At 58.2% G+C, this 19,215-nt stretch overlaps 1 long non-coding RNA gene across 1 annotated transcript; it reads right to left on the reverse strand.

Annotated features, from left to right (window-relative positions):
* Positions 1–1,923: 1,923 nt before the first annotated feature.
* Positions 1,924–11,151, reverse strand: LOC125449799 (uncharacterized). Its single transcript, XR_009443481.1, has 3 exons — positions 11,094–11,151; positions 4,414–4,523; positions 1,924–2,406 (listed from the first exon to the last, which is right to left on the reverse strand). It is a non-coding gene; the product is annotated as an uncharacterized LOC125449799 (long non-coding RNA).
* Between the last annotated feature and the right edge of the window lie 8,064 nt (positions 11,152–19,215).

Here is a 19,215-nt window from a genome sequence, read left to right on the forward strand (position 1 = left end):
GTGACTGCCTTTGATGTCAAGGTAGTATTCGACCAAGTGTAGCATCGAGGAGCCCTAGAAAAGTTGGAATCAATGAGTATTGGGGTCAAATTCTCCCCTGGCTGGAGTCACACCTGGCATGCAGGAAGATGGTCGTGGTTGTGGGAGGTCAGTCATCTCATCCCCAGGGCTTCCCTGCAGGAGTTCCTCACAGTAGTGTCCTAGGCCCAACCATCTTCAGATGCTTCTTCAGTGGCCTTCCCTCCATCATAAGGTCAGAATGGGGTTGTTCACTGGCGATCGCACAATGTTCAGCACCAGTTGCAGCTTCTCAGATACTGAAGCAGTCCATGTCTCAAAAGGGTTGGAAAATAAAAGCAGCGATGTGCTTCTGAGGCTTTATAAAGCTCTAGTTAGGCCCCATTTAGAATACTGTGTCCAATTTTGGGCCCCACACCTTAGGAAGGACATACTGGCCCTGAAGCATGTCCAGTGGAGATTCACACGGATGATCCCTGGAATGGTAGGTTTAGCGTATGATGAACGGCCAAGTATCCTGGGATTGTACTCATTAGAGTTTAGAAGGTTGAGGGGAGATCTAATAGAAACTGATATGATAATGTATGGCTTAGAAGGGGTGGATGCTAGGAACTTGTTTCCGTTAGGTGGGGAGACTAGGACCCGTGGGTCAATTAGAGGGGCTCAATTTAGAATGGAAATAAGGAGACATTTCTCCAGCCAGAGAGTGGCGGGCTTGTGGAATTCATTGCCACGGAGTGCAGTGGAGGCTGGGACATTACATGTCTTCAAGGCAGAGATTGATAAATTCTACAGGGGGGAGTGCAGGATAAGTGGAGTTGAAATGCCCATCAGCCATGATTAAATGGTGGAGTGGACGCGAAGGGCCGAATGGCCTTACTTCCACTCCTATGTCTTATGGTCTTACGTTCAAATGCAATAATATTTGGACAATATCCAGGCTTGGGCTGCTAAGTGGCAAGTAACATTCACGCCACACAAATGCCAGGCTATGACCATCACCAATAAGAGACAAGCTAATTACCGCCCCTTGACATTCAACGGTGTTACCATCACTGAATCCCCCCACTGTCAACATCCTGGGGGTTACCATTGTCCAGAAACTCAAGTGGACTTGCCACATAAATACAGTGGCTAGAAGTGCAGGTCAGAGCACTGTTACAGTGAGTAACTTGCCTCCTCAAAGCCTGTCCCGCCATCACAAGACACATCAGGAGTGTGATGGAATACTCCCCACTTGCCCTGGATGGGCGCAGCCCCAACAACACTCAAGAAGCTGAACACCGTCCAGGTCAAAAGCAGCCCACTTGATTGGCACGATTTACAAAAACATTCATTCCCTCCACCACTGATGTTCAGTCGCAGCAATGTGTACCATTTACAAGATGCCCTGCAGAAAGTACATTATAGATCTTCAGACAGCGCCTTCCAACCCACGATCACTTCCATCGAGAAGGTCAAGGGCAGCAGATACACGGGAAAAGCACCTGCTGCAAGGTCCCCTCTGAACCACTCACCGTCCTGACTTGGAAATATATCGCCATTCCTTCACTGTCACTGGATCAAAATCCTGGAATTCTCTCTGTAACAGCATTGTGGGTCAAGCCACAGCAGGTGAACCACAGTAGTTCAAGAAGGCAGCTCACCCTCACCTGAAGGGTCAAGTAGGGACTGGCAATAAATGCTGACCCAGTGATGTCCACGTCCCACAAATAAATAAGAAAAAAAACACAACTTTGGGCCAACAAGTCGACAGAAATGTTGCAGCCACATTCTGAGATGACAAAAGTAGAGACTCATGGAATGATGAAGGAGGGTGATATGGTATGGATTATGGTGACAGATATACCACCCTGGGAGATAACACACCATCAGGAAATCGCAGATTTATGATGATTCTGAGAGTTGGGTACCAAAGTGTAGTTTATTTATCCATCAGCATAATTTGTTTTTGAAATAAATTAACATGTATGTAAGTACAACAAGTGAAACTGCATTTGGAAGGTCTGCCATTTCGGTTTTGCTTTAAATCCCACACTCCCCTGCCCCCTCAGGGAGGATAGTGCGGCACACACTCAACAATGAAAGGAGAAGAGGCACATAATGGCATGGCACAAGACTCAGAGGTCGGCTTCCGCTCACAGACTCAAGTGAGAAACATTCCCTTCACAAGGGCTGCAAATGGGAAAGTGACCAGTGTGAGCATTTACACAGCCCTTATCTTCAAGCACAACGGGCCTACACTCGGACACACAGCCAGGAGCGGGCTGGGTATTTCAAAGAGAACAACAAATGTCATTTCCTCAGCACCTTCAGGGTGGATCCTGGAGGCTGACTCATCTGTCTGCGATGCTTTATCAACTCCTGGGTATTCTCCATCCAGAAACACTGCAAGAACAACAGTAAACCCTGAGTCCAGGATTAAAACATATTGAATCTAAAGTACAAATCTCACAGAAAAAAACGCAAAACTGCTGGAAATACATAGCACCTGGGAGAAAAGGAGAAAGACTCAGCAACATTTGGAGTGACAGCCAAGAATGAAGTGTGAGCCACCCAGATGGCTCACCAATACCTGCAGAATTCTTTGCCACAGGGAACTGTTGAGGCCAAAACATTGAACATTTTCAAGGAGGAGTTAGATATAGTTCTTCAGGGTTAGAAGGGTCAAACGGTATGCGGGGGAGAAGGGACTGAGTTGTATTATCAGCTCTAATCATATTGAATGGGGTAGCAGGGTCGAAGGGCCGAATGACCTATTCCTACTCATGTTTGTTATGTTTCTACATCACCTCGATCATCACCAAATGTGGCTCTTTGTTGTTCTCAAGGAAGACGCTGTTTCATTCAGGCACATATCTCATATCTCGATGGGCCGCTGATTTACTGGTTGTACGCAAGCTGGAAGTCCCCAGGCGAGTCACACAGAGACATGCTTACTAACACAAAGGTGCGCGCACGCACACACACACACACAGACCAACGCACAGCTAAACACAGATGCACTCACACACACAGAGGCAGACATATCCAGGTACTCATACAAGCAGGCACATACATAGGTATACACAACCGCACGCACACACACACAGGCAGACATGCACATGCACAAAAACACAGGCACACTCACACATACAGAGATGCACGCGCACACATACCATCTGCGTTAATGCCACTCAGGGTTTTGCCATTTACTGTATACTTCACCTGCCAAATCACCTCACATATGTCCAGATTAAATTCTACCTGCCATTTCCTTGCCCAGTCTCTAGCCTATCAATGTCCTGCTGTATCCTCTGACAATTTCCCTCACTATCCACAGCTCCCCAACCTTCGCATTGCCCAGAAACCACCTAAACAGATGACCTGGATTTGCCTCCAAATCATTTATATTACAAACAAGGGTCCCAGCACTGATCCCTATAGAACACCACTGGTCACAGATCTCCAGTCAGAAAAAACACTCTTCCATCACTGATAGCAGGAACTGCAGATGCTGGAGAATCTGAGATAACAAGGTGTGGAGCTGGATGAACACAGCAGGCCAAGCTGCATCAGAGGAGCAGGAAGGCTGACGTTTCGGGTCTGAAAGCCATAAACTGACTGACTGAGGAACATGCTTGAGGGGCTGAATGGCCTACGCCTGTTCCTAAGCTGTGAAATCTCTAAATTGTGATAGTGACAGGAGACGGACAGTGGGTCACTTTGGGCCAAGGTCTTTGCAATGTCTTTGGGCATACTTCACGCCCGCTCAGATGTGACAAACAGTCAGGATTACGTTCCCTCTCTACATGGAAGATATGTTTTTATCTGGTCTGTTTAAAAGGATTCAGGACCAGCACCAGGAAACCTTTTGCCTTGACAAATGTGGGACCAGGGGAGTTTGGCTTCCCCTTGAGACTTAGCCAGTCTCATCTCTGCATCTTTGAGGAGCTGATGGTGTCGCCTCAAATGCAGAGACGCTGGTAACATCCTGGTGACCAATGCTGCCCCACAGCAGACAGGGAATGGAATTCCATCATAATCTGAGAATAACTCTCCAACGATAACTGTTGTTAGAAATTCCCACCCACTTCAAAATGTTTTTGGGAAAGAGAGATCTGCCATCCTTCTGGAGTCTGGTACTACATGTGACTCCAGACCCCACAGCAATGTTGTTGACTGTTACTTGCCTCCTTGGGCAATTAGGGGTGAGCAATAAATGTCACCTCAGCTATTGACACCCACATCCCGTGAGTGAATTATTTTGAAAGAAGGGACTGAGAATCATGTAATTATTTAAAAGCTGGACTCTGACGGGGGAACCTTCAGTGTGTCAGGGTCTGTGTAAAATCCCAGACGGACATATAGTATTGCATTCCAGTGACTGGGACATGGAAGGAGTCAACTTCTCACCATGAGCTTATTGACTCGGAGCAGTGAGGCCTGGTACTCGGTGATCTTCTCCATGTTCTGGTGCAACCTGTGCAGCTCTGTGGCTAGTTCCTGAACAGCCTGGGTCAGCTCTGGGGAGAGCACAACATCAAACAGTAAGGACAGGGTTAATGATAGTGTCACACTCTATTAAAGACAGGGAGAGACCCAGAGAGAACAGGAGTCAGCAAAGGGAACGGGGGGAACAGCGGTACCCTCCGTCAGTGAGGGGTCCTCTCTCCTTCACTCCCTCTGGGGCTCCGTCCCTCTCTCCTTCACTCCCTCTGATGCTTCGTCCTTCCCTCCTTCACTCCCTCTGAGGCACCGTCCCTCTCTCCTTCACTCTCTCTGAGGCTCCATCCCTACCTCCTTCACTCCCTCTGAGGCACCATCCCTCTCTCCTTCACTCCCTGAGGCTCCGTCCCTCCCTCCTTCACTCCCTGAGGCTCTGTCCCTCCCTCCTTCACTCCCTGAGGCTCCGTTCCTCATCCTTCACTCCCTGAGGTTCCGTCCCTCCCTCCTTCACTCCCTGAGGCACCGTCCCTCTCTCCTTCACTCCCTGAGGCACCGTTCCTCTCTCCTTCACTCTCTGAGGATCCGTCCCTCTCTCCTTCACTCCCTCTATTGCTCCGTCCCTCCCACCTTCACTCCCTGAGGCCCAATCCCTCCCTCCTTCACTCCCTGAGGCACCGTCCCTCTCTCCTTCACTCCCTGAGGCTCTGTCCCTCCCTCCTTCACTCCCTGAGGCACCATCCCTCCCTCCTTCACTCCCTGAGGCTCCGTCCCTCCCTCCTTCACTCTCTGAGGATCCGTCCCTCTCTCCTTCACTCCCTCTATTGCTCCGTCCCTCCCTCCTTCACTCCCTCTGAGGCACCGTCCCTCCCTCCTTCACTCCCTCTGAGGCACCGTCCCTCCCTCCTTCACACCCTCCGAGGCTCCGTCCCTCCCTCCTTCACTCCCTCTGAGGCACCATTCCTCTCTCCTTCACTCCCTGAGGCTCCGTCCCTCCCTCCTTCACTCCCTGAGGCTCTGTCCCTCCCTCCTTCACTTCCTCTGAGGCTCCGTCCCTCCCTCCTTCACTCCCTCTGAGGCACCGTCCCTCTTTCCTTCACTCCCTCTGATGCTCCGTCCCTCCCTCTTTCACTCCCTCTGAGGCTCCATCCCTCCCTCCTTCACAGGCTCCATCTCTCCCTCCTTCTGAGGCTCCGTCCCTCCTTCCTTCACTCCCTCTGATGCTCCGTCCCTCCCTCCTTCATTCCTTCTGATGATCCGTCCCTCCATCCTTCACTCCCTCTGAGGCACCGTCCCTCCCTCCTCCATTCCTTCTGAGGCTCCGTCCCTCCCTCCTTCAGATGCTGTCCCTCACTCCTTCACTCCCTCTGAGGCACCGTCCCTCTCTCCTTCACTCCTTCTGATGCTCCGTCCCTCCCTCCCTCCTTCACTCCCTCTGAGGCTCCATCCCTCCCTCCTTCACTCTCTCTGAGGCACCATCCCTCTCTCCTTCACTCCCTGAGGCACCGTCCCTCTCTCCCTCCTTCACTCCCTCTGAGGCTCCATCCCTCCCTCCTTCACTCTCTCTGAGGCATCGTCCCTCCCTCCTTCACTCCCTGAGGCACTGTCCCTCACTCCTTCACTCCCTCTGAGGATCCGTCCCTCTCTCCTTCACTCCCTGAGGCACCGTCCCTCCCTCCTTCACTCCCTGAGGCACCGTCCCTCCCTCCTTCACTCTCTCTGAGGCACCGTCCCTCCCTCCTTCACTCCCTGAGGCTCCGTCCGTCCCTCCTTCACTCCCTCTGAGGCTCCATCCCTCCCTCCTTCACTCCCTCCTTCACTCCTTCTGAGGCTCCATCTCTCCCTCCTTCTGAGGCTCCATCCCTCCCTCCTTCACTCCCTCTGATGCTCCGTCCCTCCCTCCTTCATTCCTTCTGATGATCCGTCCCTCCCTCCTTCACTCCCTCTGAGGCACCGTCCCTCCCTCCTCCATTCCTTCTGAGGCTCCGTCCCTCCCTCCTTCAGATGCTCTGTCCCTCACTCCTTCACTCCCTCTGAGGCACTGTCCCTCACTCCTTCACTCCCTCTGAGGCACCGTCCCTCTCTCCTTCACTCCCTCTGATGCTCCGTCCTTCACTCCTTCTGATGCTCCGTCCCTCCCTCCTTCACTCCCTCTGAGGTTCCGTCCCTCCTGCCTTCACTCCCTCTGAGGCTCTGTCCCTCCCTCCTTCACTCCTGAGGCTCTGCCCCTCCCTCCTTCACTCCCTGAGGCACCGTCCATCTCTCCTTCACTCCCTCTGAGGCACCGTCCCTCTCTCCTTCACTCCCTCTGAAGCTCCGTCCCTCTCTCCTTCACTCCTGAGGCTCTGTCCCTCCCTCCTTCACTCCCTGAGGCACCATCCATCTCTCCTTCACTCCCTCTGAGGCACCGTCCATCTCTCCTTCACTCCCTCTGAGGCTCCATCCCTCCCTCCTTCACTCTCTCTGAGGCATCGTCCCTCCCTCCTTCACTCCCTGAGGCACTGTCCCTCACTCCTTCACTCCCTCTGAGGATCCGTCCCTCTCTCCTTCACTCCCTGAGGCACCGTCCCTCCCTCCTTCACTCCCTGAGGCACCGTCCCTCCCTCCTTCACTCTCTCTGAGGCACCGTCCCTCCCTCCTTCACTCCCTGAGGCTCCGTCCGTCCCTCCTTCACTCCCTCTGAGGCTCCATCCCTCCCTCCTTCACTCCCTCCTTCACTCCTTCTGAGGCTCCATCTCTCCCTCCTTCTGAGGCTCCATCCCTCCCTCCTTCACTCCCTCTGATGCTCCGTCCCTCCCTCCTTCATTCCTTCTGATGATCCGTCCCTCCCTCCTTCACTCCCTCTGAGGCACCGTCCCTCCCTCCTCCATTCCTTCTGAGGCTCCGTCCCTCCCTCCTTCAGATGCTCTGTCCCTCACTCCTTCACTCCCTCTGAGGCACTGTCCCTCACTCCTTCACTCCCTCTGAGGCACCGTCCCTCTCTCCTTCACTCCCTCTGATGCTCCGTCCTTCACTCCTTCTGATGCTCCGTCCCTCCCTCCTTCACTCCCTCTGAGGTTCCGTCCCTCCTGCCTTCACTCCCTCTGAGGCTCTGTCCCTCCCTCCTTCACTCCTGAGGCTCTGCCCCTCCCTCCTTCACTCCCTGAGGCACCGTCCATCTCTCCTTCACTCCCTCTGAGGCACCGTCCCTCTCTCCTTCACTCCCTCTGAAGCTCCGTCCCTCTCTCCTTCACTCCTGAGGCTCTGTCCCTCCCTCCTTCACTCCCTGAGGCACCATCCATCTCTCCTTCACTCCCTCTGAGGCACCGTCCATCTCTCCTTCACTCCCTCTGAGGCTCCATCCCTCCCTCCTTCACTCTCTCTGAGGCATCGTCCCTCCCTCCTTCACTCCCTGAGGCACTGTCCCTCACTCCTTCACTCCCTCTGAGGATCCGTCCCTCTCTCCTTCACTCCCTGAGGCACCGTCCCTCCCTCCTTCACTCCCTGAGGCACCGTCCCTCCCTCCTTCACTCTCTCTGAGGCACCGTCCCTCCCTCCTTCACTCCCTGAGGCTCCGTCCGTCCCTCCTTCACTCCCTCTGAGGCTCCATCCCTCCCTCCTTCACTCCCTCCTTCACTCCTTCTGAGGCTCCATCTCTCCCTCCTTCTGAGGCTCCATCCCTCCCTCCTTCACTCCCTCTGATGCTCCGTCCCTCCCTCCTTCATTCCTTCTGATGATCCGTCCCTCCCTCCTTCACTCCCTCTGAGGCACCGTCCCTCCCTCCTCCATTCCTTCTGAGGCTCCGTCCCTCCCTCCTTCAGATGCTCTGTCCCTCACTCCTTCACTCCCTCTGAGGCACTGTCCCTCACTCCTTCACTCCCTCTGAGGCACCGTCCCTCTCTCCTTCACTCCCTCTGATGCTCCGTCCTTCACTCCTTCTGATGCTCCGTCCCTCCCTCCTTCACTCCCTCTGAGGTTCCGTCCCTCCTGCCTTCACTCCCTCTGAGGCTCTGTCCCTCCCTCCTTCACTCCTGAGGCTCTGCCCCTCCCTCCTTCACTCCCTGAGGCACCGTCCATCTCTCCTTCACTCCCTCTGAGGCACCGTCCCTCTCTCCTTCACTCCCTCTGAAGCTCCGTCCCTCTCTCCTTCACTCCTGAGGCTCTGTCCCTCCCTCCTTCACTCCCTGAGGCACCATCCATCTCTCCTTCACTCCCTCTGAGGCACCGTCCATCTCTCCTTCACTCCCTCTGAGGCTCCATCCCTCCCTCCATCACTCCCTGAGGCAACGTCCCTCCCTCCTTCACTCTCTCTGAGGCTCCGTCCCTCCCTCTTTCACTCTCTCTGAGGCTCCGTCCCTCCCTCCTTCACTCCGAGGCACCGTCCCTCCCTCCTTCACTCCCTGAGGCTCCGTCCGTCCCTCCTTCACTCCTTCTGAGGCTCCATCTCTCCCTCCTTCTGAGGCTCCATCCCTCCTTCCTTCACTCCCTCTGATGCTCCGTCCCTCCCTCCTTCATTCCTTCTGATGATCCGTCCCTCCCTCCTTCACTCCCTCTGAGGCACCGTCCCTCTCTCCTCCATTCCTTCTGAGGCTCCGTCCCTCCCTCCTTCAGATGCTCTGTCCCTCTCTCCTTCACTCCCTCTGATGCTCCGTCCCTCCCTCCTTCACTCCTTCTGATGCTCCGTCCCTCCCTCCTTCACTCCCTCTGAGGCTCCGTCCCGCCCTCCTTCACTCCCTCTGAGGCTCTGTCCCTCCCTCCTTCACTCCCTGAGGCACCGTCCATCTCTCCTTCACTCCCTCTGAGGCACCGTCCCTCTCTCCTTCACTCCCTCTGAAGCTCCATCCCTCTCTCCTTCACTCCCTCTGAGGCACCGCCCCTCCCTCCTTCACTCCCTGAGGCTCTGTCCCTCCCTCCTTCACTCCCTGAGGCACCGTCCATCTCTCCTTCACTCCCTCTGAGGCACCGTCCCTCTCTCCTTCACTCCCTCTGAGGCTCCGTCCCTCTCTCCTTCACTCTCTCTGAGGATCCGACCCTCCCTCCCTCCTTCACTCCCCCTGAGGCTCCATCCCTCCCTCCTTCACTCCCTGAGGCACCGTCCCTCCCTCCTTCACTCTCGCTGAGGCACCGTCCCTCCCTCCTTCACTCCCTGAGGCTCCGTCCCTCCCTCCTTCACTCCCTCTGAGGCTCCATCCCTCCCGCCTTCACTCCCTCTGAGGCTCTGTCCCTCCCTCCTTCACTCCTGAGGCTCTGCCCCTCCCTCCTTCACTCCCTGAGGCACCGTCCATCTCTCCTTCACTCCCTCTGAGGCACCGTCCCTCTCTCCTTCACTCCCTCTGAAGCTCCGTCCCTCTCTCCTTCACTCCTGAGGCTCTGTCTCTCCCTCCTTCACTCCCTGAGGCACCGTCCATCTCTCCTTCACTCCCTCTGAGGCACCGTCCATCTCTCCTTCACTCCCTCTGAGGCTCCATCCCTCCCTCCTTCACTCCCTGAGGCAACGTCCCTCCCTCCTTCACTCTCTCTGAGGCTCCGTCCCTCCCTCTTTCACTCTCTCTGAGGCTCCGTCCCTCCCTCCTTCACTCCCTGAGGCACCGTCCCTCCCTCCTTCACTCCCTGAGGCTCCGTCCATCCCTCCTTCACTCCTTCTGAGGCTCCATCTCTCCCTCCTTCTGAGGCTCCATCCCTCCTTCCTTCACTCCCTCTGATGCTCCGTCCCTCCCTCCTTCATTCCTTCTGATGATCCGTCCGTCCCTCCCTCCTTCACTCCCTCTGAGGCACCGTCCCTCTCTCCTCCATTCCTTCTGAGGCTCCATCCCTCCCTCCTTCAGATGCTCTGTCCCTCTCTCCTTCACTCCCTCTGATGCTCCGTCCCTCCCTCCTTCACTCCTTCTGATGCTCCGTCCCTCCCTCCTTCACTCCTTCTGATGCTCCGTCCCTCCCTCCTTCACTCCCTCGGAGGCTCCGTCCCTCCCTCCTTCACTCCCTCTGAGGCTCTGTCCCTCCCTCCTTCACTCCCTGAGGCACCGTCCATCTCTCCTCCACTCCCTCTGAGGCACCGTCCCTCTCTCCTTCACTCCCTCTGAAGCTCCATCCCTCTCTCCTTCACTCCCTCTGAAGCTCCATCCCTCTCTCCTTCACTCCCTCTGAGGCACCGCCCCTCCCTCCTTCACTCCCTGAGGCTCTGTCCCTCCCTCCTTCACTCGCTGAGGCACCGTCCCTCTCTCCTTCACTCCCTCTGAGGCTCCGTCCCTCTCTCCTTCACTCTCTCTGAGGATCCGACCCTCCCTCCCTCCTTCACTCCCCCTGAGGCTCCATCCCTCCCTCCTTCACTCCCTGAGGCACCGTCCCTCCCTCCTTCACTCTCTCTGAGGCACCGTCCCTCCCTCCTTCACTCCCTGAGGCTCCGTCCCTCCCTCCTTCACTCCCTCTGAGGCTCTGTCCCTCCCTCCTTCACTCCTGAGGCTCTGCCCCTCCCTCCTTCACTCCCTGAGGCTCCGTCCCTCCCTCCTTCACTCCCTCTGAGGCTCCAACCCTCCCTCCTTCACTCCCTCTGAGGCTCCAACCCTCCCTCCTTCACTCCCTCTGAGGCTCTGTCCCTCCCTCCCTCCTTCACTCACTCACTCACTCCCTCCATCCCCTCCCTCCCTCCTTCACTCACTCCCTCCATCCCTCACCCTCCATCTTCTCCTGTGGAGCCTTGTCCTCTGTCGGGTGGCCGACCACAGTCCTGCCCATGGTCATAGAGCGAGCGGCCGGGGCACGGAGCGGGTGGCCGACCAGCGGCTATCCCCTTGCCAGCACAGGGAGAGTACTGCTCCCATTTACTTTCATAGAGCAAACCCTAAACCCCACACAGCCCCAATCCCTAAACCCCACACAGTCCCCAATCCCTAAACCCCACACAGCCCCAATCCCTACACCCCACACAGCCCCAATCCCTAAACCCCACACAGCCCCAATCCCTACACCCCACACAGCCCCAATCCCTAAACCCCACACAGCCCCAATCCCTAAACCCCACACAGTCCCCAATCCCTAAACCCCACACAGCCCCAATCCCTACACCCCACACAGCCCCAATCCCTAAACCCCACACAGCCCCAATCCCTACACCCCACACAGCCCCAATCCCTAAACCCCACACAGTCCCCAATCCCTAAACCCCACACAGCCCCAATCCCTACACTCCACACAGCCCCAATCCCTAAACCCCACACAGTCCCCAATCCCTAAACCCCACACATTCCCCACTCCTAAACCCCACCAAATCCCTAAACCCCACACAGTCCCCAATCCCTAAACCCCACACATTCCCCACTCCTAAACCCCACCAAATCCCTAAACCCCACACAGTCCCCAATCCCTAAACCCCACACAGTCCCCAATCCCTAAACCCCACACAGCCCCAATCCCTAAACCCGACACAGTCCCCAATCCCTAAACCCCACACAGCCCCAATCCCTAAACCCCACACAGTCCCCAATCCCTAAACCCCACACAGTCCCCAATCCCTAAACCCCACACATTCCCCACTCCTAAACCCCACCAAATCCCTAAACCCCACACAGTCCGCACCCTTAAACCCCACACAGACCCCAATCCCTAAACCCCACAGAGTCACCACCCTTAAACCCCACACAGTCCCCAATCCCTAAACCCCACACAGTCCCTACCCCCAAACCCCACACAGTTCCTACCCCCAAACCCCACACAGTTCCTACCCCCAAACCCCACACAGCCCCAATCCCTAAACCCCACACAGTCCCCAATCCCAAAACCTCACATATTCCCCACTCCTAAACCCCACCAAATCCCTAAACCCCACACAGTCCCCACCCTTAAACCCCACACAGACCCTAATCCCTAAACCCCAGACAGTCGCCACCCTTAAACCCACACAGACCCCAATTCCTAAACCCCACTCAGTCCTTACCCCATAAACCGACACAGCCATAATCCCCACACAGTCCCACAGCCCCTACCCCCTAACCCCACACAGTCCCTAAACCCTGCACTGCCTCTAACCCCCACACAGTCCCCACCGGTAAACCCCACACAATCCCCACCCCTACACTACACAGAGTCCCGACCCCCTAAACCTCACAGGGCCCCAATCCCTAAACCCAACACAGTCCCTACCCCGAGACCCCACCCCGAACACAGTCCCTAGGCCCTAAAGCCCACACAGTCGCTCCCCCAAACCCCAACACAGACCCCAAATCTCATACAGTCCCCACCCCACAAATCACGCACAGACCCAAACCCTACACAGACCCCACCCTCAAAATCAAACATAGCTTGTGTTCCACTCAGCCCACATACCAGCAAATCCCACAGAGACCAACCAGCAGCAGCTCAAAAACAACACCGCCCACCACAACCCCACACCACACACTGTCGGAGGGTCAGTGCTGAGGGAGCGGGCACTGTCGGAGGGTCAGAGCTGAAGGAGCGGGCACTGTCGGAGGGTCAGTGTTTAGGGAGCGGGCAATGTCGGAGGGTCAGTGTTGAGGGAGCGGGCTCTGTCGGACGGTCAATGCTGAGGGAGCGGGCACTGTCGGAGGGTCAGTGCTGAGGGAGTGGGCACTGTCAGAGGGTCAGTGCTGAGGGAGTGGACACTCAGAGGGTCAGTGCTGAGGGAGCAGGCACTGTCAGAGGGTCAGAGCTGAGGGAGCGGGCACTGTTGGAGGGTCAGTGTTGAGGGAGAAGGCAATGTCGGAGGGTCAGTGCTGAGGGTGCGGGCACTGTCGGAGGGTCAGTGCTGAGGGAGCGGGCACTGTCGGAGGGCCAGTGCTGAGGGAGTGGGCACTGTCGGAGGGTCAGCGCTGAGGGAGCGGGCACTGTCAGAGGGTGAGTGCTGAGGGAGTGGACACTGTCAGAGGGTCAGTGCTGAGGGAGCGGGCACTGTCGGAGGGTCAGGGCTGAGGGAGCAGGCACTGTCAGAGGATCAGTGCTGAGGGAGCAGGCGCTGTCGGAGGGTCAGTGTTGAAGGAGTGGGCACTGTTGGAGGGTCAGTGTTGAGGGAGCGGGCAATGTCGGAGGGTCAGAGCTGAAGGAGCGGGCACTGCCGGACGGTCAGTGTTGAGGGAGCGGGCAATGTCGGAGGGTCAGAACTGAAGGAGCAGGCTCTGCCGGACGGTCAGTGCTGAGGAAGCAGTCACTGTTGGAGGGTCAGTGTTGAGGGAGCGGGCACTGTCGGAGGGTCAGTGCTGAGGGAGCGGGCACTGCCGGACAGTCAATGTTGAGGGAGCGGGCACTGTCGGAGGGTCAGTGTTGAGGGAGCAGGCAATGTCGGAGGGTCAGTGCTGAGGGAGTGGACACTGTCAGCGGGTCAGTGCTGAGGGAGTGGTCGCTGTCAGAGGGTCAGTGCTGAAGGAGCAGGCACTGTCGGACGGTCAGTGCTGAGGGAGTGGACACTGTCGGAGGGCCAGTGTTGAGAGAGCAGGCAATGTCGGAGGGTCAGTGTTGAGGGAGCAGGCAATGTCGGAGGGTCAGTGCCGAGTGAGCGGGCACTGTCGGAGGGTCAGCACTGAGGGAGCAGGCACTGCCAGAGGGTCAGTGCTGAGGGAGTGGACACTGTCAGAGGGTCAGCGCTGAGGGAGCAGGCAATGTCGGACGGTCAGAGCTGAAGGAGCGGGCACTGCTGGACGGTCAGTGTTGAGGGAGCAGGCAATGTCGGAGGGTCAGAGCTGAAGGAGCGGGCACTGCCGGACGGTCAGTGTTGAGGGTGCAGGCAATGTCGGAGGGTCAGTGCTGAGGGAGCGGGCACAGACAGAGGGTCAGTGCTGAGGGAGCGGGCACTGTCGGAGGATCAGTGTTGAGGGAGCAGGCAATGTCGGAGTGTCAGCGCTGAGGGAGTGGACACTGTCAGAGGGTCAGTGCTGAGGGAGTGGGCACTGTCAGAGGGTCAGGGCTGAGGGAGCAGGCACTGTCAGAGGGTCAGTGCTGAGGGAGCAGTCACTGTCGGAGGGTCAGTGTTGAGGGAGCGGGCAGTGTCGGAGGGTCAGTGCTGAAGGAGCGGGCACTGTTGGAGGGTCAGTGTTGAGGGAGCAGGCAATGTCGGAGGGTCAGTGCTGAGGGAGTGGACACTGTCAGAGGGTCAGTGCTGAGGGAGCAGGCACTGTCGGAGGATCAGTGCTGAGGGAGTGGACACTCTCAGAGGGTCAGTGCTGAGGGAGCGGGCACTGTCGGAGGGTCAGCGCTGAGGGTGCAGGCACTATCGGAGGGTCAGTGTTGATGGAGCAGGCAACGTCGGAGGGTCAGTGTTGAGGGAGCAGTCAATGTCGAAGGGTCAGTGCTGAGGGAGTGGACACTGTCAGAGGGTCAGCGCTGAGGGAGCGGTCACTGTCGGAGGGTCAGTGTTGAGGGAGCAGGCAATGTCGGAGGGTCAGTGCTGAGGGAGCGGGCACTGTCAGAGGGTCAGTGCTGAGGGAGGGGACACTGTCAGAGGGTCAGTGCTGAGGGAGTAGGCACTGTCGGAGGGTCAGCGCTGAGGGAGCAGGCACTGTCGGAGGGTCAGTGTTGAGGGAGCAGGCAATGTCGGAGGGTCAGTGCTGAGGGAGTGGGCACTGTCAGAGGGTCAGCGCTGAGGGAGCGGGCACTGTCAGAGGGTCAGTGCTGAGGGAGCGGGCGCAGTCGGAGGGTCAGTGTTGAGGGAGAGGGCAATGTCGGAGGGTCAGTGCTGAGGGAGTGGACACTGTCAGAGGGTCAGTGCTGAGGGAGCAGGCACTGTCGGAGGGTCAGTGTTGAGGGAGCGGGCAATGTCAGAGGGTCAGAGCTGAGGGAGCGGACACTGTTGGAGGGTCAGAGCTGAGGGTGTGGACACTGTCAGAGGGTCAGTGCTGAGGGAGCGGACACTGTTGGAGGGTCAGAGCTGAGGGAGTGGACACTGTCAGAGGGTCAGAGCTGAGGGAGTGGACACTGTCAGAGGGCCAGTGATGAGGGAGTGGGCACTGTCGGAGGGTCAGCGCTGAGGGAGCAGGCACTGTCGGAGGGTCAGTGTTGAGGGAGCAGGCAATGTCGAAGGGTCAGTGCTGAGGGAGTGGACACTGTCAGAGGGTCAGCGCTCTGGGAGCGCTCACTGTCGGAGGGTCAGTGTTGAGGGAGCAGGCAATGTCGGAGGGTCAGTGCTGAGGGAGCGGGCACTGTCAGAGGGTCAGTGCTGAGGGAGTAGGCACTGTCGGAGGGTCAGCGCTGAGGGAGCAGGCACTGTCGGAAGGTCAGTGTTGAGGGAGCAGGCAATGTCGGAGGGTCAGTGCTGAGGGAGTGGGCACTGTCAGAGGGTCAGCGCTGAGGGAGCGGGCACTGTCGGAGGGTCAGTGTTGAGGGAGCAGGCACTGTCAGAGGGTCAGTGCTGAGGGAGCGGGCGCTGTCGGACAGTCAGTGTTGAGGGAGCAGGCATTGTTGGAGGGTCAGTGTTGAGGGAGCGGGCAATGTCGGAGGGTCAGAGCTGAGGAAGCGGGCAATGTCAGAGGGTCAGTGCTGAGGGAGCAGGCAATGTCGGAGGGTCAGAGCTGAGGGAGTGGACACTGTCAGAAGGTCAGTGCTGAGGGAGTGGACAATGTCGGAGGGACAGTGCTGAGGGAGTGGACAATGTCGGAGGGACAGTGCTGAGGGAGCGGGCACTGTTGGAGGGTCAGTGTTGAGGGAGCAGGCAATGTCGGAGGGTCAGAGCTGAGGGAGTGGACACTGTCAGAAGGTCAGTGCTGAGGGAGTGGACAATGTCGGAGGGACAGTGCTGAGGGAGTGGACAATGTCTGAGGGAGCGGGCACTGTTGGAGGGTCAGTGTTGAGGGAGCGGGCAATGTCGGAGGGTCAGAGCTGAGGGAGTGGACTCTGTCAGAAGGTCAGTGCTGAGGGAGTGGACAATGTCGGAGGGACAGTGCTGAGGGAGCGGGCACTGTTGGAGGGTCAGTGTTGAGGGAGCGGGCAATGTCGGAGGGTCAGTGCTGAGGGAGCGGTCTCTGTCGGAGGGTCAGTGCTGAGGGAGCGGGCACTGTCGGAGGGCCAGTGCTGAGGGAGAGGGCACTGTCGGAGGGTTAGTGCTGAGGGAGCAGGCACTGTCAGAGGGTCAGTGCTGAGGGAGCGGACACTGTCAGAGGGTCAGTGCTGAGGGAGTGGACACTGTCAGAGGGTCAGTGCTGAGGGAGCGGGCACTGTCGGAGGGTCAGCGCTGAGGGTGCAGGCACTGTCAGAGGGTCAGTGCTGAGGGAGCGGGGACTGTCGGAGGGTCAGCGCTGAGAGAGCAGGCACTGTCAGAGGGTCAGTGCTGAGGGAGCGGGCGCTGTCGGAGGGTCAGTGTTGAGGGAGCGGGCAATGTCGGAGGGTCAGGGCTGAGGGAGCAGGCACTGTCAGAGGATCAGTGCTGAGGGAGCAGGCGCTGTCGGAGGGTCAGTGTTGAAGGAGTGGGCACTGTTGGAGGGTCAGTGTTGAGGGAGCGGGCAATGTCGGAGGGTCAGAGCTGAAGGAGCGGGCACTGCCGGACGGTCAGTGTTGAGGGAGCGGGCAATGTCGGAGGGTCAGAACTGAAGGAGCAGGCTCTGCCGGACGGTCAGTGCTGAGGAAGCAGTCACTGTTGGAGGGTCAGTGTTGAGGGAGCGGGCACTGTCGGAGGGTCAGTGCTGAGAGAGCGGGCACTGCCGGACAGTCAATGTTGAGGGAGCGGGCACTGTCGGAGGGTCAGTGTTGAGGGAGCAGGCAATGTCGGAGGGTCAGTGCTGAGGGAGTGGACACTGTCAGCGGGTCAGTGCTGAGGGAGTGGACGCTGTCAGAGGGTCAGTGCTGAAGGAGCAGGCACTGTCGGACGGTCAGTGCTGAGGGAGTGGACACTGTCAGAGGGTCAGCGCTGAGGGAGCAGGCAATGTCGGAGGGTCAGAGCTGAAGGAGCGGGCACTGCTGGACGGTCAGTGTTGAGGGAGCAGGCAATGTCGGAGGGTCAGAGCTGAAGGAGCGGGCACTGCCGGACGGTCAGTGTTGAGGGTGCAGGCAATGTCGGAGGGTCAGTGCTGAGGGAGCGGGCACAGACAGAGGGTCAGTGCTGAGGGAGCGGGCACTGTCGGAGGATCAGTGTTGAGGGAGCAGGCAATGTCGGAGTGTCAGCGCTGAGGGAGTGGACACTGTCAGAGGGTCAGTGCTGAGGGAGTGGGCACTGTCAGAGGGTCAGGGCTGAGGGAGCAGGCACTGTCAGAGGGTCAGTGCTGAGGGAGCAGTCACTGTCGGAGGGTCAGTGTTGAGGGAGCGGGCAGTGTCGGAGGGTCAGTGCTGAAGGAGCGGGCACTGTTGGAGGGTCAGTGTTGAGGGAGCAGGCAATGTCGGAGGGTCAGTGCTGAGGGAGTGGACACTGTCAGAGGGTCAGTGCTGAGGGAGCAGGCACTGTCGGAGGATCAGTGCTGAGGGAGTGGACACTCTCAGAGGGTCAGTGCTGAGGGAGCGGGCACTGTCGGAGGGTCAGCGCTGAGGGTGCAGGCACTATCGGAGGGTCAGTGTTGATGGAGCAGGCAACGTCGGAGGGTCAGTGTTGAGGGAGCAGTCAATGTCGAAGGGTCAGTGCTGAGGGAGTGGACACTGTCAGAGGGTCAGCGCTGAGGGAGCGGTCACTGTCGGAGGGTCAGTGCTGAGGGAGCGGGCACTGTCAGAGGGTCAGTGCTGAGGGAGGGGACACTGTCAGAGGGTCAGTGCTGAGGGAGTAGGCACTGTCGGAGGGTCAGCGCTGAGGGAGCAGGCACTGTCGGAGGGTCAGTGTTGAGGGAGCAGGCAATGTCGGAGGGTCAGTGTTGAGGGAGCAGTCAATGTCGAAGGGTCAGTGCTGAGGGAGTGGACACTGTCAGAGGGTCAGCGCTGAGGGAGCGGTCACTGTTGGAGGGTCAGTGCTGAGGGAGCGGGCACTGTCAGAGGGTCAGTGCTGAGGGAGGGGACACTGTCAGAGGGTCAGTGCTGAGGGAGTAGGCACTGTCGGAGGGTCAGCGCTGAGGGAGCAGGCACTGTCGGAGGGTCAGTGTTGAGGGAGCGGGCGCTGTCTGACGGTCAGTGTTGAGGGAGCAGGCATTGTTGGAGGGTCAGTGTTGAGGGAGCGGGCAATGTCGGAGGGTCAGAGCTGAGGAAGCGGGCAATGTCAGAGGGTCAGTGCTGAGGGAGCAGGCACTGTGGGAGGGCCAGTGTTGAGGGAGCAGGCAATGTCGGAGGGTCAGAGCTGAGGGAGTGGACACTGTCAGAAGGTCAGTGCTGAGGGAGTGGACAATGTCGGAGGGACAGTGCTGAGGGAGCGGGCACTGTTGGAGGGTCAGTGTTGAGGGAGCGGGCAATGTCGGAGGGTCAGTGCTGAGGGAGTGGTCTCTGTCGGAAGGTCAGTGCTGAGGGAGAGGGCACTGTCGGAGGGTCAGCGCTGAGGGAGCAGGCACTGTCAGAGGGTCAGTGTTGAGGGAGCGGACACTGTCAGAGGGTCAGTGCTGAGGGAGTGGACACTGTCAGAGGGCCAGTGCTGAGGGAGCGGGGACTGTCGGAGGGTCAGCGCTGAGAGAGCAGGCACTGTCAGAGGGTCAGAGCTGAAGGAGCGGGCACTGCTGGACGGTCAGTGTTGAGGGAGCAGGCAATGTCGGAGGGTCAGAGCTGAAGGAGCGGGCACTGCCGGACGGTCAGTGTTGAGGGTGCAGGCAATGTCGGAGGGTCAGTGCTGAGGGAGCGGGCACAGACAGAGGGTCAGTGCTGAGGGAGCGGGCACTGTCGGAGGATCAGTGTTGAGGGAGCAGGCAATGTCGGAGTGTCAGCGCTGAGGGAGTGGACATTGTCAGAGGGTCAGTG

The sequence above is a fragment of the Stegostoma tigrinum genome, chromosome 47 (genome assembly GCF_030684315.1).
Source record: "Stegostoma tigrinum isolate sSteTig4 chromosome 47, sSteTig4.hap1, whole genome shotgun sequence".
Classification (NCBI taxonomy): domain Eukaryota; kingdom Metazoa; phylum Chordata; class Chondrichthyes; order Orectolobiformes; family Stegostomatidae; genus Stegostoma; species Stegostoma tigrinum.